Source organism: Sminthopsis crassicaudata, chromosome 1 (genome assembly GCF_048593235.1).
Source record: "Sminthopsis crassicaudata isolate SCR6 chromosome 1, ASM4859323v1, whole genome shotgun sequence".
In the NCBI taxonomy this organism is placed as follows: domain Eukaryota; kingdom Metazoa; phylum Chordata; class Mammalia; order Dasyuromorphia; family Dasyuridae; genus Sminthopsis; species Sminthopsis crassicaudata.
The window spans coordinates 410,916,295-410,939,210 of NC_133617.1; positions in this window are offsets into that span (position 1 = coordinate 410,916,295).

Consider the following 22,916-nt stretch of genomic DNA (forward strand, 5'->3'; position numbering starts at 1 on the left):
ACTTTATAAATGACGAGTGGGAATTTGACAAGAAGACAAAGGGAGGATGGATATTCTAAGAACTGAGAACAGTGTGAGCAAACGCATGGAGGTGGACAAACGTTTGAGAACAAAGTTGTACAATTTGGTTGAGTTATAGAGTCAGTGCAGGGGAATTATGTGAGAAAATGCTAGAAAGGTAGGAGGGCCTAAGACTATAAAACATCATGAAAGGCAGAGATTTTTACTTTTACTTAATCAGCAATAACTACCTACTCAACAATTCTGAACAAAGACTGAGAGAATCCAAGGCATCCATATGTGCACAAAAAAGACTTCAAAAAGAGAGAGAAACAGACAGAGACAGAGAGAGACAGTGAAGGAGAGAGAGGGAGAAAGACAGAGCTTATTCTAATAGTTTGGACAAGTGTAATGAGATTTTGTACTAGGGTAGTGGCAATAGGAAATGATTGGGATGCTGTATGGAAAAGGCATTCTGAAGGTACAATGGATAGGATATGTCAACTGATTGGTATGAAAAGTGAAGAAAATAGAATAATCAACAATAATACCAGTTACAAATGTGGTGAATGTGGAATGTAGAATCAGTGGAAGGAACCAGAAAAGAAGTGAATAAGGAGAAGCCATTCAAAAAGTAACTTTCACCCCTGAAGTCTCTATTTGTGTTTGTCTGGTTCTTCCTAGAACCTTTATTTTAAAGAGGTCCAGGTTAGCCATGTCTTCATTCTTTCCCAGGATACTCTCCTACAAAATGCCTTAAGTCATCTACCTTCATCTCTCTGCCTCTTTCAGTTCCCAAGAAGGAGGAGAAGGCGGAGGAGGAGGAGGGGGAGAGAAGGGGGAAAGGAAAGAGTCAGAGGGGGAGGAAAAAAGGGAGGGGAAGGTGAGGGGGAGAAGGAAAAAAAAAACTTCCATGCACAATTGTTTCCTGGCTCCGCTTTAATAGACTTCTTAGTTTATTGGCCAGTCCTTTCCAGAATCTGCTTTGATAAAGAACCTCAGACCAGTCATCTCTCCTTCTACAGATTATGGCACTTTATCTCAGTTGCCCTGCCTACTGCTGTGGGCCCCTTTTTCTGCTGGTGACTTCTCCCCAAGATGAGGAAAGAAGAAAAAGAATGGCATGTGATGAAGATGGCTAGACAGTAGCAGTCTGTTGTTCTAAGTTCTGCCCTTCTTTCAGCTGCTCTCCCCCAACCTCCCCCCCATGCTCTTCCCTCTCCTCTCCTCTCCTCTCCTCTCTCCTCTTATTCTCTCCTTTCCTCTCCCCTAATTCACTCTCCATCTTTCTCTATTCCTTCTCCCTATTTTCTTCTTGTTCTTGTTCTCCTTCTCCTTCTCCTCCTCCTCCTCCTCCTCCTCCTCCTCCTCCTCCTCCTCCTCCTCATTCTCCTCCTCTTCTTCCTCCTCCTCTTCTTCCTTCCCCTCCTCCCCCTCTCTCTCCTTCCTTTCTCTCTTCTGTCTCTTTCTGTTTGTCTATCTCTGTTTCTGTCTCTCTGTCTGTCTCTCCTTCTTTCCTCATCTCCACTCTTCTATCATTTTTTCTTTTATGTAGGAGAATCTCTTAGATATTTGGGCCAGATTCTTCCCTCACTACCATTCACACTATTTCAGTAAGGTCCAAGAAAGCATGTGGAATAGATTTCATTTCATATTTTTTGAATAGAGAAACAGAGTTATGACTATTTGGCTCCCTTCCCTGACTGAATGGAAGTCGATCTGGATGATTGCCATGCCCCTTCATTTTAATTCTTGCAAGAACTCCCATAACCAACATGAAAATCTTGGACACTAGAGCTTATACATACAAAATGTTAAAAACTCTTACTCTTGCCAAAACAGCATCCAGTATCTCTTTGTGTGATTGCATTCCCTCCTTCCTTACGTCTTCCATTTTGGAATGTAAACTCACAGATGATGACAAGGGACCATAGATATCTGTTTAAAGTTCTTTGTTTAGGAACCTAGCCTACCGCTGTGCCATCTCCAACTAGGTCCTTGTTTGGATAATGACAGAACCATTGCTTTTTAAATGCAAATGGCTAATGCAACTAAAATCTGACATGCTGATTTGAAAACATAGAGGTCTGGGGCCAAACAAGGTTATAGAACTTACAGCAAGTGCATTCAAAGCCAAGATTGAAGCTTCATTGTTAAAATGCAGCTGGGAAGATAGGGGCTTTTTAGTTAGTTTCTATAGTGCTGGCTTTTAAAGGTAGGTGAGAGTTATGCTTAGTTCCTCTGATTGTGCTGGAAATGAATGAGAAATAAGGTGTTGGAATGTGAAATGAGCAGAGGTCAAATAAACAGGATTTGTCTTCACAATTGGCCCTCTTGTTGGCAGTCTCCCCAAAGAGGCAAAATATTGAATTTCCTTTGAATAAATGCCTCTCGTCACAAAAAGTAGAGCAGCAAATAGTAGTGAGACACATTGGCCAAGTCTATGGGGGAGGCTACACTGCCCCTTTCCTCTTATATCTATTGTATAATTGTGCTCTTAACCCAAGGTCTTTCATAGGCACTAAAATCAGAAAGGGGAGGGAAAGAAAAAAAATTTCCAGGAGAGAAAGTGCCAACAACCCTGAAGGGTCACTTATTTAAACATAAGCGAATTTCAAAATCACTTTCTTAAGGTTTAAAAATATACCAGTTTAACTTATATGAACTGAAAAGCACAACACAGCACACAATATTATTAAATAAATAATATATATATATATACATATAAAATATACACTATATTCACATATAATACCTATAAATGTACATATATATGAAGCTGTACTCTCTATATATTTAAACATAAGCTTATTTCAAAATCATTTTATTAAAGTTTAGAAACATACCAATTTAACTTCTTATATAATATACATACTACATACATATATATTACAGTTCCAGCAATATCTACCAAATTAATTATATGATCCACATTTCCCTTAATTTTGCAAAACACTATTGGTGATGTATTGAATCAGAAGAAACTGGCAGTAGGCTGTTGATCACACTATTTCAATAGGAAGCTTTCTCCTTGGAAGGGGAACCTCTAGAAATATTGTGGACTGAAAAACCAAATATGAAAGATTTGGGTATTTATGTAAATTTCAGGCAAAGAGGAAGACATTTGTTTATTACAACTTGTAAGAATTGGTTAAGATCATTCTGTTTTGACCATGAATAAGAGAGGTTGAAGATGATACATCTTTGGTAAACTTTATCAGATATCTAATTGCAGTTTTGACAGTTTTGGGGGAAAATCACAGCCTGACAATATGCTGCTGATTAGGGGTTTTGCTTATAAGATATGCAAAAATACTGACACATTTTTAAGGCCAACTTAAGCACTGGCTAGGAACAAGTCCATAAATAATTCTATTAATTCTTCAGAATAGGAAGGAGCTGAGATTCTATGAGTCTAGATGATTTTAGCAGAGTTTGAAATCTATCTATAACTTAAGAGATGAGGTCTGGGAAATCAGGACCAGCAAGTTTAAATGACTTGCCTAGGATTACACAGCTACTAAGTGTCAGGTCTTCCTGACCAATGTTCTATCCACTTCGCAACCCTGAATCCTGCCTTTGTTTTTATATTTTGCAGAAATTAGTATTAAAAAGTAAAAACTACATGACTACTGGTAATTAAGTATTCACATATAGACACAATCAATCTAAAACCAGGAAGTAAAAAATATATGTGATATCTTAACTACTAGCTTCACTATAGTAATGTGTCACATTGTGATGCACTTTGAGAGTGGGGCAGGGAGAGATAGGAAGGGAAAAGCAAAGCTATTTTCCTAAATTATTGAGGAAACTAGAAAGGGCCTTTGTGTATATTCTGTTATCCATACCATGAATACAATGACTTTTTATAAGATATAACTATTTATTTTGTATACTATCACACATATACATGTAACATTTTTATGCATAGAGCAAACCCTGACTTAAAGGAAAACATTGTGGCTTAAGTATTTAATTTTTCATATATATATATTAATGATAAAATGGCATGATAATATCTTTCAATTCTTGCATAAATTGGATTTAAGCTAGGCAGAGTTGCACAAAGTTGTTGATCTCATTCTCAGATGGACAGTAAGGTGGTGCAGTGAATAGAGCTTGGGGCCTGGAGTCAAAAGGACCTGAGTTCAAATGTGACCCTAGGAAAAAACTATCTATTTATATGTCTGTCTATCTATCTATCTATCTGTCTGTCTATCTGTCTATCTATCTATCTATCTATGTATCTAATTATCTACACATGCACAAAGATATAGATATAGATACCCAGAAACATATATATATATATATATATATAATTTTTGCATCTCTGTATCTTTCTTTTTTGCTTATTAATAGTATTTTTAATCTCAACTCAGTTATCTTAAAAAAGTTACCTTAAAAAAGATAAAAGTAAAGAAGAATCACTTTAGGTTTATTTTTTGAGGTAAGAGGACATTGGTCCTTTTGAGCTTTGCATCAATCTGCACTTTCATTTTGGAAAAAAAAAAAATATGAGTTTGAGGACAAATATATCCTGAAGACTGAATTTAGCTCAAATTTGATAATCTATAGTTTTCCTTCCTTTCTTCCTTCCTTCCTTCCTTCCTTCCTTCCTTCCTTCCTTCCTTCCTTCCTTCCTTCCTTCCTTCCTTCCTTCCCTCCTTCCTTCCTTCCTTCCCTCCTTCCTTCCTTCCTTCCCTCCTTCCTTCCTTTCCTTCCTTCCTTCCTTCCTTCCTTCCTTCCTTCCTTCCTTCCTTCCTTCCTTCCTTCCTTCCTTCCTTCCTTCCTTCCTTCCTTCCTTCCTTCCTTCCTTCCTTCCCTCCTTCCTTCCTTCCTTCCCTCCTTCCTTCCTTTCCTTCCTTCCTTTCCTTCCTTCCTTCCTTCCTTCCTTCCTTCCTTCCTTCCTTCCTTCCTTCCTTCCTTCCTTCCTTCCTTCCTTCCTTCCTTCCTTCCTTCCTTCCTTCCTTCCTTCCCTCCTTCCTTCCCTCCTTCCTTCCTTTCCTTCCTTCCTTTCCTTCCTTCCTTTCCTTCCTTCCTTCCTTCCTTCCTTCCTTCCTTCCTTCCTTCCTTCCTTCCTTCCTTCCTTCCTTCCCTCCTTCCTTCCTTCCTTCCCTCCTTCCTTCCTTCCTTCCTTCCTTCCTTCCTTCCTTCCTTCCTTCCTTCCTTCCTTCCTTCCTTCCTTCCTTCCTTCCTTCCTTCTTTCCTTCCTTCCTTCCTTCTAAAGGCGCCAATAACATGCTCATAATAATATAAAGATTTTATAAGAGCACACATATAAATACCAATTGTCATAAGACATCATATTTAAGCATAAAGGACACATATTAAAAACTCAAATCATTTCTGAATCTCAGGAGGCTCTTTGCCTTTGTTGTAAAACCTGCAGCGCACCCACACGGTAACACTACTTAAACTGTAGTATCAGAGAACAGTTTCTTCCTGACATAAAACTTCAGTAGGGAAACCAAATGACTGTCAGATAAGGGAAAGCTTATAAAAACCCCTTTCTGTCTCTATCACGTTCTCTCTTTCTCCCTCTCTCTCCCCTCTCTCTCTATTCTGTCCATTTTTAATCTCTTTCCCTCTCCCTTTTTCTCTCCTCTTTCTACTTCTTTACATCTGCCTCTCTCTTCTTCCTCTCCCTCATCCCTGTGTCTTCCTTTTTCCCTTTCTCTCTCTCTTTAAATATATATATACATGCATACATATATATTTATGAATATATGGTATATGCAGGAAAGCCTATATATTGTATATACATATACAGAATATATACATATATATACACATATGTATTTATGTGCAACTAGTACTTTAGAGGCATCTTACACAATCATCTCAATTTGCACATGAAGGAACAGAAACTCAAGCAGATTCAAGTGATTTGTCTAAGATCATACAGAATGTAAGTAGACAGAGATAGATTTTTAAGCACAAGTCTTGTCCCCTAATTTGGTGCTTTTTGCCTGTTCTTATTGTTTCTTATTTCCATAGTTGTCTATCTTTTATTTTCAAAGAGGGTAATGATATCATGGATGATTTGATTTTTATGTTCAATCCAATATTTATATAGTTATCTTGCTGCACAAGAAAAATTAGATCAAAAAGTTAAAAAAACGAGAAAGAAACTAAAAAATTAAGCAAACCCCAACAAACAAAGTGAAAATACTATGTTGTGATCCACACTCAGTTCCCACGTCTCTCTGGGTGTAGATGGCTCTCATCATTACAAGATCACTGGAATTGGCCTGAATCATTTCATTGTTGGAGAGAGCTACCTCTATCAGAACTGATTATCATATAATCTTGTTGCTGTGTACAATGATCTCCTGATTATGCTCATTAGTATCTCTCCAGACTTCTCTGAAATCATCCTCCTGATCTTTTCTTACAGAACAATAATATTCCATAACACTCATATACCATAACTTATTCAGCCATTCTCCAAATTGATGGGCAGCCACTCAATTTCCAGTTACTTACTACTACAAAAAAGACTGACATTTTTGCACATGTGGATTCCTTTCTCTTCTTTAAGATCTCTTTGGGATATAAGACTAGTAGAAATACTACTAGATTAAATGATATGCACAGTTTGATAACATTTTGGGCTCATTTCCAAATTGCTTTTCAGAATGGTTGGATCACTTCACAGTTCTATCAACACTGTATTAGTGTCCCAGTTTTCCCATATCCTCTTCAACATTCATCATTGTCTTTTCCTGTCATCTTAGCCAATCTGAGAGGTGAGTAATGTACCTCAGAGTTGTCTTAATTTGCATTTCTATGATCAATAGTATTTTAGAGCACCTTTTCATATGACTAGAAATGGTTTCAGTTTCTTCATCTGAAAATTGTCTGTTTATATCCTTTGATCATTCATCAATTAAAGAATGGTTTGAATTCTTATAAATTTGAGTCCATTCTCTCTATATTTTAGAAATGAGCCCTTTATCAGAACCCTTGAATATAAAAATGTTTTCCCAGTTTATTGCTTCCCTTCTAATCTTGTCTGCATTTGTTTTATTTGTATAAAATGCATATAATATAATCAAAATTATCTGTTTTGTGTACAATAATGTACTTCACTTCTTTGGTCACAATTTCCTTCCTTCTTTACAGATCTGAGAGGTAAACTACTCTATGTTCTTCTAATTTACTTATAACGTCACTCTTTATGTCTAAATCATGAACCTATTTTGACCTTATCTTTGTATTAATGGATGATTTCTTGTCTTGCCCATGAATTGGATTTAAGTGGGACAGAGGTACACAAGGTTGTCAGCTTCATTCTCTCTTCCAGTCATTGAAGTCCACTGGCAAGACCAAAGTCAAGATCAGTAACAATGGTTCTAAGTTGCAAGGGATGACCTTGATGTCCTTGATATATAACCAAATTCTAAGTGCTCCAAAATGCCTGAGTTAGCCACCTTCATGGCTTTTGAAACAAATTTTTCTTATCCACTCATTCTATTAGAGGAAGTCTTCACATACTTGGTGTAGATACCCCTTTAATTCACCAATGGGTTTGGAACCTATTGGTTACCCTCAAGTTGGCTTAGCCTGTCTGCCAGGACAGTTTACTGATATGTAGCCATTGCACATGCTACACTTCTTGAAAGTTGGGGAGCAACTAAACATCAAAGGTTGATGAGACAACCTAAAAGGGACTCAGTAAGTGAAGACACTAGTGCTCTCTGAATACTTATTTCACAATAATAATGACTGTGAGGATAATGGAGAGTAGAACATTATTAGTTGACAACAAATAAACAAGCAAATAACGGATATGTAGATAAAAATAAATAAATAAAAGGGGGAAATGACAGTTTATAGATAGATGTTTGCAAAGGTCCTTTCATAATATTATTTCTTGTGAGCTTTACAACAACCCTGTGAAATAGGAGAAGAAACTGAGGATCAAAGATGCTTTGTGACTTGCTTTTGCTCATCTAGTAAGTGTCAGAAATAGAATTTGGAGCCAGATCTATCTAATGCCAGATTGAACACCCTCTCTACTACACTATTCATTTCTATGCCAGTAAAAATCACGTAAGAACTAATTCAGTAATTGTGCTGTTAAATGATATTCTCTTGCCTTCTCCTAAATTTATATAAGCATTTGTGGAAATGAATTGGGAACTTATGATAAGAGCACAAAGCTTTGAGTGGTAATCCCCTTCAAGGCCTAGAAGCTTACCAGAAGCTAAAATCCTCTCTATGATCCCTGACATGGTCAAGTTGGCAAGTGATTGCAGTATCTGAAAATAAATGTGTGGATGATATGCTTGTAAGCTTAAAATTCATTAGCACTATTTTATTCGTTATATTTTTAAGTCAGTATAACTAGGAAAGGAATAAATCAAGGCCTTTTGTGGATTTCTGAGGTGTAGGTGTTTATTTTGAAAGTTTAACAATGGCTGGCTGGTTGAAGCTGGCTCCAGCACAACCTTTCTAGTTTTTTTGTTTTGTTTTGTTTTGTATTTTTAACTATAAACTTGCATATAAAAGTCAGTGGCTAGTTTGTTATTTAAACATAAATTCTCTAGTAATAGAAAGTATGTATGTCTTCCAAGTGGTAAAATCCAGTTAGCCTTCATTTTCCCAATAGAAATTGAGGATAATAACATTTGCCAGGTGTATCATGTAGAATATGCGAGGCATGCACTTATTACTCTGTCAAGGAATATTGAGAAAGAGTTACATTAGTTAGGAATGAAATATGGTCCTCCTAAAGTCACATATTTTGTCTTATACCCAAATTCCTTGTCCTAGCAGCAGGGTCAGATATAGATAGAAAATGTCAAAGTGTGTTACTTAGCTTCAGGCTGAAAGATAGAGCTCTTCTGAGATTATATGTAGTTCGGAGACATTTAGCCTCATATATACCAGATGAGCTAAAGGGATTTTGCCTTTGAGTTTAAAAGATTATCTACAAGGGACAAGTCTTTGTTCAAATAGCTACTGTGCAAATCTAAGGCTGATCTGGATGACTGATCTTACCTTTTCCCTCCTGGAGGGGTAAGGAACAGAATCAGGCCTTTCCTGATTTTATCACATGCAGAACAGGTTGGACCTTGTCAGATTTTAGAAGACTAAGGGATAGAATTGAAGTTACTTCCAAAAAGTCAGGTATGCTAGCTTTCAGCATTAAACTTTCCTAAGAGTTCCTGGCAATTTGCAGGAGAAATTTGTAGGCGATAAGGTGGATAAAGAGCTGAATCTGGAGGCATGAAGATTAAATTTCAAATATGATTTCAGACACTTGGCAACTGTATGACTTTGAGCAAATCATTTAAACTTTGCCTCAATTTCTTCATCTATAAAATGGGAATAATAATAATAACAGCTATTTCTTAGGGTTGATGAGGAATAAATGAGATGGCAATTTCTAAGTACTTAGTATAGTGCCTGGCACATGACACCATATAAGTGTTAACTATAGTAATGCTGATGGAGTTAAGAGATAATTTGGTATATAGTAGGTGGAGGGCTAGCTTGAAACTAGGAAGTTCTGACTGGGTTCAAATCTCCCATGTGACACATTCTATATGATTCAACTTCTCAAATTCCTGAGCAAGACTGAAAATGATAGATGAGGTGCCTCTTTACACAAATGGATGGAGTTTCTCAACCCCAAACTCTTGTATATCCAGTCCATATCTTCTTCCTGTACTACCAGCCACCTCTGAACAAAATAAAATATATTAAGCACTTGTATGAAATATTCTGGGGGAGACAGTCTCATATTTTCAGTCATATAGAATAGCCCATGAGCCCAGTGCAAAGTAATATCTCTCTACAATTTACAGTCTTGAGTAGGGGCACTGAGATTGAATGACATGTCCAAGGTCACAAGACTACCCTGTAGCCGGGGCATAGCTTGAATAGGTCTTTTTGCCTCCAAAGCCAGCTCTCCATTTATTCTGCCAGGCTGTCTATCATGCAATTGTATATTTGAAAAAAATTTATTAAACTCTTTGCCTGCTATGTCCTCTCCCTTCCCTCTGTCCCTAATATCAGTTCTCTTTCTTCTATGATTCCTACCAAAGTCTGGGATATAGATAATATTTAAATAGCCTATAGTGTGAATATTTAATATAAGTTCCTGGAAGGCAAGACTATTGGATTTTGTTTATTTTGTACCCACAGAGACTAGTATAGAAGTTAAATCATAAATAATGTGTCACAAGTAAGATTTGAACCCAGTCAGATTTTCCTAGCTCCAAGCCAGCCCTCCACCTACTATAACCAAACTATCTTTTAGCTACATTAGATTAGGTACTTAATGGAAGACTGATAATTGATATAGAGACAGCTGGCACAATAGATAGAGTGCTGGAACTAAAGTCAGGAAGTCTGCATTTTAATCCTGCATTAGCTCTGTGGCCCTGCATATTTAACCTCTGTTTGCCTTAATTTCCTCAGCTGTAAAATTGAGGTAATAATAGCAACTGCCTTTCACTATTGTGAGGTTCAACTGGTGTGAGGTTCAAAGTGTCTGGCACATGGTAGGTATTATAAATTTGTTAACTATTATTAATAATTATTTTTATTATATATGTTTTATTCACTTTCAAAAATATAAAGGGGTGAAGAAAGCCAATAATTTTTATTAAACTAGAAACTGACTTACTATTACAGTTTTACGTAGATGTATCATCATAATGAAGATATGCCATGAGGTAGTTCAAGTCCAAGTCATCTTAGGACACCACTTTGAAGCCCCATTAAGTTAAAAAGACTTAGGAAAGATCTGTACATTTATTCTTTATGGAACAGTGCAGCTAAGTTTGGAGTTTTGATTTATAAATTTTGGGGTATTTTCCCCCCACTACTAGAGAATGCATTCACATATAAGAAATCATGGATCCTTGAAAAAGTAGAACATCTCTCTCAGAATACTTTAAGAGAAAGTAACGATTTTAAACAGTAATAAAGTCATACATAGGAAATGGTACTGAATTAGTGCATCATAAACTAGCAATAGAACTCACAGATTCAGGTTCCTCTTTTCCATTCTTGCATCAAATCTCATCTCTTAGCTTGTCAGCATCTCCTATTGCAGGCAGAAGATTGCAGTAAATTCACTATCATGGGGGAAGTTCCAAGGCAGAAACTTTTCCTTCACTGATATAGATTGGCAATCATTTGTAACTTAGGATCATACAAATGGAAGTGACTTTTAAGATCATGTAATCCAACCTCTTGACTTTATAACTGAGGAAAGTAAGGAACTGAAAGATTGAATATTTGTTAGCAATCACAGACTTAAGACAGGAAGGGAACTTAAATTCTATCTAATCCAAACCCTCATAAAAGAAACTGAGGTTAATTGGGAAAACTGGAAATTAGTATGGCAGAAACTAGGCATGGACCCACACTTAACACCACATACTAAGATAAGATCAAAATGGGCCCATGATTTAGGCATAAAGAAGGAGATCATAAATAGATTAGAGGAACATAGGATAGTTTACCTCTCAGACTTGTGGAGGAGGAAGGAATTTGTGACCAAAGGAGAACTAAAGATCATTATTAATCACAAAATAGAAAATTTTGATTACATCAAATTAAAAAGCTTTTGTACAAACAAAACTAATGCAAACAAGATTAAAAGGGAAGTAACAAATTGGGAAAACTTTTTTACAGTTAAAGGTTCTGTTAAAGGCCTCATCTCCAACATATACAGAGAATTGACTCTAATTTATAAGAAATCAAGCCATTCTCCAATTGATAAATGGTCAAAGGATATGAACAGACAATTTTCAAGTGATGAAATTGAAACTATTTCCACTCATATGAAAGTGTTCCAAATCACTATTGATCAGAGAAATGCAAATTAAGACAACTCTGAGATACCACTACACACCTGTCAGATTGGCTAAGATGACAGGAACAAATAATGATGAATGTTGGAGGGGATGTGGGAAAACTGGGACACTGATGCATTGTTGGTGGAGTTGTGAAAGAATCCAGCCATTCTGGAGAGCAATTTGGAACTATGCCGAAAAAGTTGTCGAACTGTGCATACCCTTTGACCCAGCATTGCTGTTATTGGGATTATATCCCAAAGAAATACTAAAGAGTGGAAAGGGACCTGTATGTGCCAAAATGTTTGTGGCAGCCCTTTTCATAGTGTCTAGAAACTGGAAAATGAATGGATGCCCATCAATTGGAGAATGGTTGGGTAAATTATGGTATATGAATGTTATGGAATATTATTGTTCTATAAGAAATGACCAACAGGAGGAATACAGAGAGGCTTGGAGAGACTTACATCAACTGATGCTGAGTGAAATGAGCAGAACCAGGAGATCATTATACACTTCAACAATGATACTGTATGAGGATGTATTCTGATGGAAGTGGTTATCTTCAACATAGAGAAGAGCTAATCCAATTCCAATTGATCAATGATGGACAGAATCAGCTACACCCAGAGAAGGAACATTGGGAAATGAATGTAAACGGTTAGCATTTTTTGTTTTTCTCCCCAGGTTATTTTTACTTTCCAAATCCAATTCTTCCTTTGCAACAACAACAACAACAACAACAACAAAATTCGGTTCTGCACATATATATTGTACCTAGGATATGCTATAAGATATTTAATATGTATGGGAATGCCTGCTATCTAGGGGAGGGGGTGGAGGGAAGGAGAGGAAAAATTCGGAACAGAAGGGATAATGTAAAAAAATTACCTATGTATATGTACTGTCAAAAAAATTATAAAATTAATAAAAAATAATCTCTAAAATTAAAAAAAAAAAGAAACTGAGGTTAGAAAAGTCAAATGATATGTCCAAAGTCATGTAGATAAGTGGTAAACTTAAAATTCTAACTTAAGGGGCAGCTAGGAGGGGCAGTGGATAGAGCACAGCCTTGAAGTCAAGAGGATCTGAGTTCAAATCCAGTCTTAGACATGTAACACTTCCTAACTGAGTGGCCCTGGGCAAGTCACTTAACCCCAACTGCCTGAGCAAAATAAAAAAAAAAAAAATAAAAAAATAAAATAAATAAATAAATAAATAAAACATTCTAACTCAAGTCCCTGATTCTAAATGCAACCTTTTTTTTTTTTTTTTCTTTTTTCTTTTGACACCAAGAAGTTAATTGATTTGTAATAGAGCCAGAAGGGATCTGTGGTGAGACTTGAACTTAGATTCTTTTTATTCCAAGGCCATGCTTTGATATTTTATACCATTTTGCCTCTACTTAAAGCCTAATGGCTTTAATACCTTTATACATATAAATTGAAGGGAAAACCAATAGATGATAGATAGGTAGGTAGGTAGGTAGGTGGATAGATATAGATATAGGAGGATGTTTATATCTATCTATATATACATTTTATATGTGCATATTTACACTATACATATGTGTGTGTTTGTATTTCTCCTCACTCAAGGAGTTTTTACCTTGTTACTTAAATGGAAATAAGAAATTAGGTATAAGAGAGAGAAAGAAAGGAAAAAAAAAGTTCCATTTTCCTTGGGGGATTTAGTTTGCTTTTCATTCATATTACTTTTATTGGTTGAGATTATTTTTCCCCTTATATATGGACTCTACTTCAGAATAGTATCCCATGTTGGTGCAAAGGGGTTGAGCAGGATGTACATTTTGTGATACAATTCTAGGCTCTCTCTCCAGGGATATAGAAAAACTGCTGGAACCCTTCCTGAAAATCTGTGGATGTCACACAGAAGCCTCAGGGGAAAATCTCTTAAGGTGTTTGTGGTGTGTAGTTTCTAGGCTAACAGTATTCTCCAGAACCAATTAAGATAAGAAATACCCCCTGGAGGTGAAAGCCAATGGAGCTCATAAATAAATAAATAAATTTTAAAAATCTAAGCACTGCGTAACTCTCTCATCAGGCACTGGAAGCACAGGGTTAAAAAGAAATGTGGTTATCAGCTATAGTTCATGGGGATAAATTACAAATCTGTAATAAACCAGAAATTTCCAGATGCGGGAATTGACAAGTACTAGGTGGTAGCTATATCTTTAAAGTAATTTTTTTCTATGACCCCAAAGAAGAGATAAGAAATGATTCCTCCTTTTATTCCTTTGCAAAAGTAGGAAATCTGCAGAGGTCCATATCTTTTGCACTACATATATTTTCAAATAATTTTTGTTTGTTGATAGATTTTGCTGATTTTTTCCTCTTTTTGTTTTTTATTTAAAAATTCTTGTATGGGATGGCTAGTTGGGAATGGATGGGAGAAGGATATAGAGAAAAAATATAGATAAAAATAAAAGTTGCAAAAACTTTAAATACTTTCCTTTTATATCCTTTACTTCTTTTCAAGTGAAAAAAAGTAGATACAAATTTAAATGGTGAAAACTTTCTCTTTTTTAGATATTTTCTACTTTAATACATTTAAAAAAAAAACACAAAAACTTGTTTTTGCTGTTGCTAAATTAGGCATCTGAGAGCCCACATTTCCTGCTGTTTGCTATTGGGAGTTCACTGAGATCTTCATGTTATTTGGCTGAATCACGCTTCTTGTTATCAATGCTTCTTTGTAATCTTCAATATTTTAGACATAGGGTAGTCAGCTTTCTGTGGAAGATGCAGGAAGTTTTAAGGAGAATCCATTGGCTCTTTTATAGAAGTGTAAAAAGAAAACTCTCTCAAGGCATGAAGTGAAATTGGGTCTAACTGTACTACACTGCAGTGCCTGGATAAGGCCAGAATCCTAATCTTCCTGTCACAAAAGACAAAGAGGGTGGGCCAGGATTAACGCAGTTGGCAATCTCAGCTGCCTGCCATGAACGGTACACTCAGAGCATATACTATACAATACTTAGTTCTACCACAGCTATTGTGACTGACAGGAGAATTGCGCTGTCTTCTAAACATGTACTACAGAGAAGCTTCCTCCCAATGAATTATTCATTCAGAGCTTCCAACAACAACAACAACAACAAAAAAAAAAACAAGTTGTTTTTCATTCAGCATGGGGACTTGGGGGAGGGGGACTAGAAGTGCAGAGTCAATTGGGCTAATGTTGATGCTATTTAATACATAGAGTGTTTTAATAATTGGCTTGGAGGTAGAGGTTGACAAATAAAAACAAGAATCGTTAAATGTACAATTAAAAATGAACAAAAAATGCCAGGTGACAAATACATGGAGAAGTACAAGGAGTAGTAAATTAGGTGTGAAAAGAAGGCATGAGAGAAATAGCTCTCCTGAAAATGGTTTCAGCAACTTAAAAGCCAAAGATTGCTTGAGCTAAATGAATGGCTTCATGATATATATTGAATTGTATATGATAATCCCATTAAGAAATTTCAGAGCCAAATGGATATCTCAAGGGATGGAGTTTTAGAATGGATTTTTTTTTTTTTTAAAGCACTAAAGTTTAGAATTTCCTTTCCTGGAAATCCTCCTGAGCAGCCTAAGTACATGTTGCTTCAGGGATACATTTCTGTAATTAAGATTCTATGATTCTGCATTAGGACACGGAATAGATTTGAATGTTAGGGAGTAAATTAGGAAAGTGCATGAATAGAATGCTAACTTGAATTTCTTAAGTTCTGAATTCAAATCTGCCTTTGACATTAGCTGTGGTAAATAGTGTAATCTTTCTGAGCCCATTTCTCCATTTCTAAGACAGACATAATAATACATCATAGGATCATTGTGAGTCTCATATAAGAATAATTAAGGTTATTATTTAGAGTTAACTTTTAGTGATTTTTTCATTTGTCTTTTGTAATTATTGTATATATAATTTTCCTGTTTATGCTTATTTCATGTTGCAATTGTCAATAAAATTTCCTCCTCTTTCTCTAAATTTCTCCTATTCACCATATTCTATTCATTCCTAAATCTAATTCTTAATTCCTAACATCCTATTGGGATAATTTCCTATTACATTCATGTGCCATGCTTTATTTAGCCATTCTGTGCCTTTTCTTTTTTAAAGTGCTTCCCATCAGAAAACTTTGAGAGTCGGAGAAAGCAGCTCTCACTGGCACTATTTTAAAATCAGAAAAACTAAGGTAGGATTGTCAATTCACTTGCCTAGATCATATAATTAGTGTTGGAACTAATACTTTAACCAATATTTCCTCAAATCCTGACTAATATTCTTTTTACTAAAAAAGTTTTTTTCTCTATTGATTTAGCTAAAATCCCATATGTCCAGGCCAGACTCTTTTACTTTGGAGAAGACAAATAGATGACAAAAAGAGTTTGTTGTTTTGTTGTTTAACTCTATGTATAATCAGGAGTGGAAAAGACATTTATGAATCATGTCATCTTATATGTGTACCTGTTAATGACATTACTAGTACTAAAATTGTCCAGGCTTTACAAAAGTAACCTTATGAAAAGGTTTTCCTTTGCTTTATTTCCTGCACCAGACAATTACACAGTCCACCTCTGTGTTAGAAATCTGGAATAGCAGATATAGGTAATGAGGAACAACTCTCTTGGGATGATGTCTCTGATCCAAACAAGGCAAAAATAGTGAGCAGGAATGTCACATTCTGGATTGGATTTTAAGTAGAATTGCTGCCATACTCGTAAAAGCCACCCTTTCCCTTTATTTATAAGATCCAACTGAATTTCCTCTTGCATGCCTTTGGTGAACTTGAGTTTCAGTTTATGGGGAATGTGCTTAAGAAAGATGATTCGAAAGTTGAAACAAGGTCTTCCATTAGGGAGCACACACGATTCATGCCTGCTGGGAAGAAGGCTACGATGACTTTACAAGCATCAATAGACAGATCTAACTATTTGCTGCAAACTCATAGATAGACTGACCTTCAATCATACATGGGACAGCAAATAGCTTCAGTTCTCAGGGGAAATCACTTGTTTCCATACGTAAATGTGGAAGATGACATATATAAGTCAATTTCAAGTGGCAGCCACGGTGCTGAGCTTCTGGCAGATAACTTACATGGGAATGCCAGACTTAACGGGTTTACCTTATGATGGCCGAATTACGGAGGATGGTAGGAAATTTGACACAGAAAATCATCCTATTAGCCCTCCTCTTGGGCCACAGATCTTGCAATCTTTGGATCACAGATTTTGGAAGCTGCTGTTTCTGAAACATATTCAAATCATATTCTGAAGGAACTTAGATAACAAGCAATCCTGTATTGTGAAGATAGTTTTGAGATTCAGAAAGGAACATATTTGTTAGCAGGTTTCTGAAATATAGCAGGAAGTGCTTAAAGTAAAATAATGTGATTGTTGTTAGAGGCTACTTTTTTTTTTCCCTCCAAAAGTGATCAATGAGAAGAAATGTGATAAGAAGGAGTTCCTTGGGCTTCTTCCTTAACTTGGTATTTGTGAATTCTTTTCAAATCCTTGCCCCCCTAGTTTTCTCTTTACTGCTCTCATGTAGTACAGTAGAATGCAAATATTTCCTTTTTTTTTTTCAATTCATCACAACATTTTTAATATTGTCATTTCCATAAAGATGAATTTCTTGTTATGTCTGTGCTATTTTAAGAATCATAATGACTTGTTATCTGACAGATTGTAGACCCTCAGTTACAATTTATAATTTATTGTCATTTAGCCCAATCCAATTTGATCAACACACAAACACAATGTTTTTATTTTTGCTTTAAAAAACAACTCTTGAGACATAACTAATTATGCAAAATCTAGTCTCAAGGCTTTGGCTCTGTCCAGTAACAGCATTATTTTTAGGAAGTTCCGGGATTTACATGAATTGTACATTTTAACTATCCCACTGCCCTCCTGCTTTTATACATTTTGTCCATAAACTCTGAAAATGACAAGGCATTGTAAATACTCTTTCTAGAAATCCTGTTTTAGGACCTGTGGACCAATGGAGAAGAGCTCTGTGCCTGCACTTGCTATTCCTTAATAGGTTTAAACCTCAGTCAGGGAAAAAAAAGAGTATGTCTTTTTAACTAATACCATGTCATCTCTTTAATCATGCTGATTCTGAATAATTCAGCCTCTATGGAAGTTTCAGGGCGAGGATCTATAGCTCTATCTCTCACTGGGGGGAGTTTATTATTACTGAGTCTGACAGCAGAGAGCTCTGGCAGGTTAATTGCTGCAGCAAGACTAGCTGGGAGTTTGCTGTTGATATATAGTGACTAAAGGGAGTGAAGGAGATTGACTATGCCTGTTACAGCACCAATATCTTCATGCGCCTCAGGTTCCTCAGAAAGATATGAGAAATAAATGTTCGCTGTTCATTTTCTGTCTGCACAATACAAATAGCCTGAGGCTGAACATGGCAACTGCAGCACACAGAATAAAAAAAGGAGGAAATTCACAAATTAACATTATTACAAACATTCCTGCCTGAAAGTGCTGAAAATCAATTTCAATATATTTTGCATCTTAATGAGGTGCCAAAGAGATAAATCAGCTGTGTTTGAGGGATGCTTGGCTGGCAATGATGTTTTCTGATCATATCTTGTCTTAACAGATATCATTTAAAATGAAACCAGTGTTAATTGAAGGCGTGGGAAATGTAACTGCTAGTTAATGAAGTAAATGCATTCTAGTTATATGGAATTATAAATCTGCTTTAATGCACACACATGAAAAGTAGCATTTCCTTTCTATGTACCTTATACTTCAAAAAGATTTGATATTTAATATTACTTAAGAAAGAAAAGGTAAGTAGTCTAGGTGATTTAATATATCTATAACAGGATGCAATTCTTCTTATTGTTACCATTATCACATTTATCATTACACAATAAATAACCAATCTTAGGTCTCTCTTTAAGGAAGCATCTTCTCTATTTTCCTTAAGTCACTTTTCAAACATTTTTAGTTTAAGAAAAATATTTTACTTTTTAATTCCCCCCTTTCCTAACTAAACTATTTTTTATGAGAATGAAGCATATTTATTTTATTTCCAAAGATATTGCAATACTTGAAGAGTGTACATGTGTTATACACATATACCCACACATATATATGCACACACAACATACACATATGTATGTATATACATATTCATTTATAGATACATGCATGCACACTTAGTTTTATATATGCTGCATGTGTATTCAATTCAATCAACATAGATGAAGATTAGTCATAGCTCCAGAGCAAAGAGAAGTGCCAACACTTGAAGGAAAATAAGGTCCCTTCCTAGACAGAGAACAGAGCACTGGCCAAGAGAGCAGTAACCACACTTCTCCTTGAACTATCCTACCTTGGAAGCACTGAAAAATTTCAGAATCCAGGACTAGCTCTGAAAATAGAGGCACAAAGATCCTTAAGCTTGGGCAGTGTTCCCTACTCCCTCAACTCAGAACCAGAAAACACTTTTAATATAAAGTTAAAAAATCAAGAAAAATGAGCAAACAACAACAAAAAAGAACCTGATCATAAAAATCTGCTATGGTGACAGGGAAGATGAAGACACAAACTTAGAAGATAATGATGTCGAAACATCTATAAGCAAAGCTGCAAAAGAAAAAAAAATAATGTGAATTGGTCAAAAGCCCAATAAGAATTTCTGGAAGAGTTTAAATTTTATTTTAGAAGCATAGAAAAAACTGAGCAAAGAAATGAGAGTGATACAAGAAAATTATGAATAGAAAGTTAGCAGTTTTATGAAAGAGGCACAAAAATACTGAAGAAAACAGCATTCAAAAAATCGTCTTGGTCAATAGACGAATGACAAAAATTCATTGAAGAAAAGAACTCCTTAAAACAGAATTGACCAATTGGAAATGCAAATTCCATTAATTTTTTTTTTTTTTTTAAATAAAGTGGCCTGGGGGCTTTGAAAAGGTTTCACTGGTAGTATGTTCAAGAGACAAGACTTGAACTCAGACCAGTTCTTTGTACATTATACTAAGCTGTTGTCCCTGAAAAAGTCACTAAAGTTATCAGTGATCCAGGCAACTCTTTCTATCTTTAAGTTCAGAGAAATTACAGATTTGAATTGATAAGGAAGTTTCTTACTGGAAAATTCTACACCAATCTACCACACCACACTGCCTTTCAACTTAATAAACATTGTGTGTTGCAACAATGATGAATTCTTACAATAAAATCATGGGAGGAAAATCCTTAAGAATTTAATATATTTTACTACTCTATTCTAAAAAGAATAAAAAATCATAGGCAAGCTGATTTTGTAAAACTATTACTAATAATAATTTTCCTCATTATTTAAGATACCAGTTGCTATGATTTTTGTATATATTTGTACATGTATAAATTACATCTTAATTTATATATGAATTTCAGTATTTTTAGGTAGGCATATACTCAGATCAATCTATGCCTACTTATTTTAATCAATGCAGCTGCTATCATAAGTGTGACACAAGAGGTCCACACATTCAACATGCTGAACACTTTCTTCACTTTCATCTTATATGATGAACATACCAAAGAGGTCCAAGGGCTGTCCAAAAATAATCCTTTGCTCTTACCAGACTATTTTCTTCCTTCGTTTTCTGATGACATTCTTTATTCATTCTCAGTTTAGTTTTCTATGTATTGTTAATTGCCGCTGACTCATAGATGCTGTGAATTCTATCTATTATCCTTGAAATGATGCTCTTTTTTAATTCTTTGGGGAAATGTCTTTTGTTGTGAAACAAACAGCAGCTTGATGTTTAGAAGAAAAGATGAAATTTTGTTTCTAGGAGAACTTTAGTTTTATTAAAGGGGCTTTGTGATTTCTTGAAGCTCTTCTGGATTGAGTTCCTATTTATGTTTTTTAGTTCACCTAGCATCATATTGTCATCTAGATAATTTTTAATTTTCCATTTTTATCCACTTCTTTTTCATTGTTGGTGTTTAAACCAAATTCTGAGTTTTTTCATTTTCTGTTTTAGGTTTTGATGAAACTAGATCGTCATCTACAAGGAGGAGAAATTGGAGGATTCCATCTTTGAAACAGAACCTTAGTCTACTTCTGAGTTTTTAATATCTGATCTTTTCTGTGACATTGATGAACATCTTTATTGAGCATGTCTCCCTATTTTATACTTTGCCTGTGAATCATAATCAAAAGGTCATTGAAAAAGTTTATACCTGAAAATATATATTTAAGGAATCATATGTAATTTTGATATGTGGATAGGAAATACCTTGATCAAAGAATCCTTCAAAGTAGTATTTTTCTGTACTGAATCAAGTGCTTTTTAAAAATTAGCAAAAGCAACTATATTAGGGTCTTACAGTCAATTATAAGATTGTAAAGATGTGGTCTGTTGGGAATCACAGATGTCTATTATATGCATACAATATAAAAATAAAATAAATATTTTATATATGTGTGTGTATGTGTGTGTGTGTGTGTGTGCTGTGTGTGTGTGTGTGTGTGTGTGTATGTGTGAGGGGGGTGGTTGGAGTCAAGAAAACAGTTTCATATTCAGCTTCTGACATTATCTGTGTAACCCTGTATTTCATGTGTTTATATGAACACATATAAATTTTAGTATTTAAGTATGTAGATATATAAAGATACCTACCTAGCTACTTATGTATTTATATATATATATATGTATGTATATATATATATATATATATATATATATATATATATATATATATACACACACACACACACACCACACATACCTCACATGATTATTTTGAGATTAAATTGAGATGATAATTATGTGGGGTGATTTGCAAACTTTAAAGCTCTGTATATAAATCTTGGTTATTATTATTTTATGAGGACTACAAGTTCAGTTTCTTCAAGGTGTTTATAATTGATTCTCTATGTAATTTTTTGGAAGAAGCCCATATATATCTCTGCATGCACATATACATACACATCACACACACATAAATACCTACCAACAAACCTTCCCAACTTCTTATTGTTCTCTCTAATTGCATTTTTCTATCCTGCAGGTCTCCAGTTTTCTTTATTGTGAAAGCAAAAACTAATAAGGCAATCACTTTCTTGGGAAATAATTCCTTGAGAAGTAACAAATGACAGATCATTCAGCAAACTAAATTAGGTAGCAGCAATGGATGCAATTTATTTTTCCTATGTAGAATACTGTTAAGGTTTGAGTTAGTTGTGATGTCCTCTATTTTAAGACTCCATAGGAAGAGTTTAACTACAAAAATCCAATACATTTTAGAGAACTTCTATGCCTCATTCAAAGGTATCACTTTTTTATATCTTTTGTTACTCACATGTCAAATATATTTAAAATTATTAACTTTTAAATTGTGACATATAAGCACTTAGTCCATCTTTTACTCACATTCATTAGAAGCATATATCCTAATGAATAGAAAATGTGACCATTAGGTATTGATTATATAAAAATTAGGAGCAATGTCATATTAAATCAACTGGGTTTTGAAGATAAATTAAGAGAGGAATTATACTCTTTGTCTTCATGGTGGGAGTGGAGGGAAGGTGGAATGCATACAATATCTTGGTAGAATAATTGCCATCATTCAATTTATGAGTTTTTTTTTTGGAAAGGGACTTTTTTAGTCATTTTTCCTGAGAATCACAATTTATGCCAGGAATTCCTATTTCATTTTTATTTAACAAATCATTCTTCTATAAATTTACAAATCTTTCACCTCTAGGATATATGGCATCAATGTTCTAGGCTTATACAGAGAGGACAGTGTCTTTTAAGAATCAACTGGTCCTTGGCTCGAAGTTTCCTTCTGAGTATTTCAAGCAGACCAATGTGAGAAGGAACAGTTCTTAGGGAACTGTTGCAATAGGTTGAAGTTGTTCATTTGGGAAAATATTTATTATGTGGTTCCTAGACCCTCCTCTTTTCTCCTCAAGGACACTTTCCAGGATACAGCTAAATAGATTTGCTCATTTCTAATCTTGGGTATCCCTGTATGTTAAGGAAGATTCAGTATAATTATATGCTATACTTTCTAATCTATAGGTCACATAATTGAACTAATTGAATTTTCATATATATAT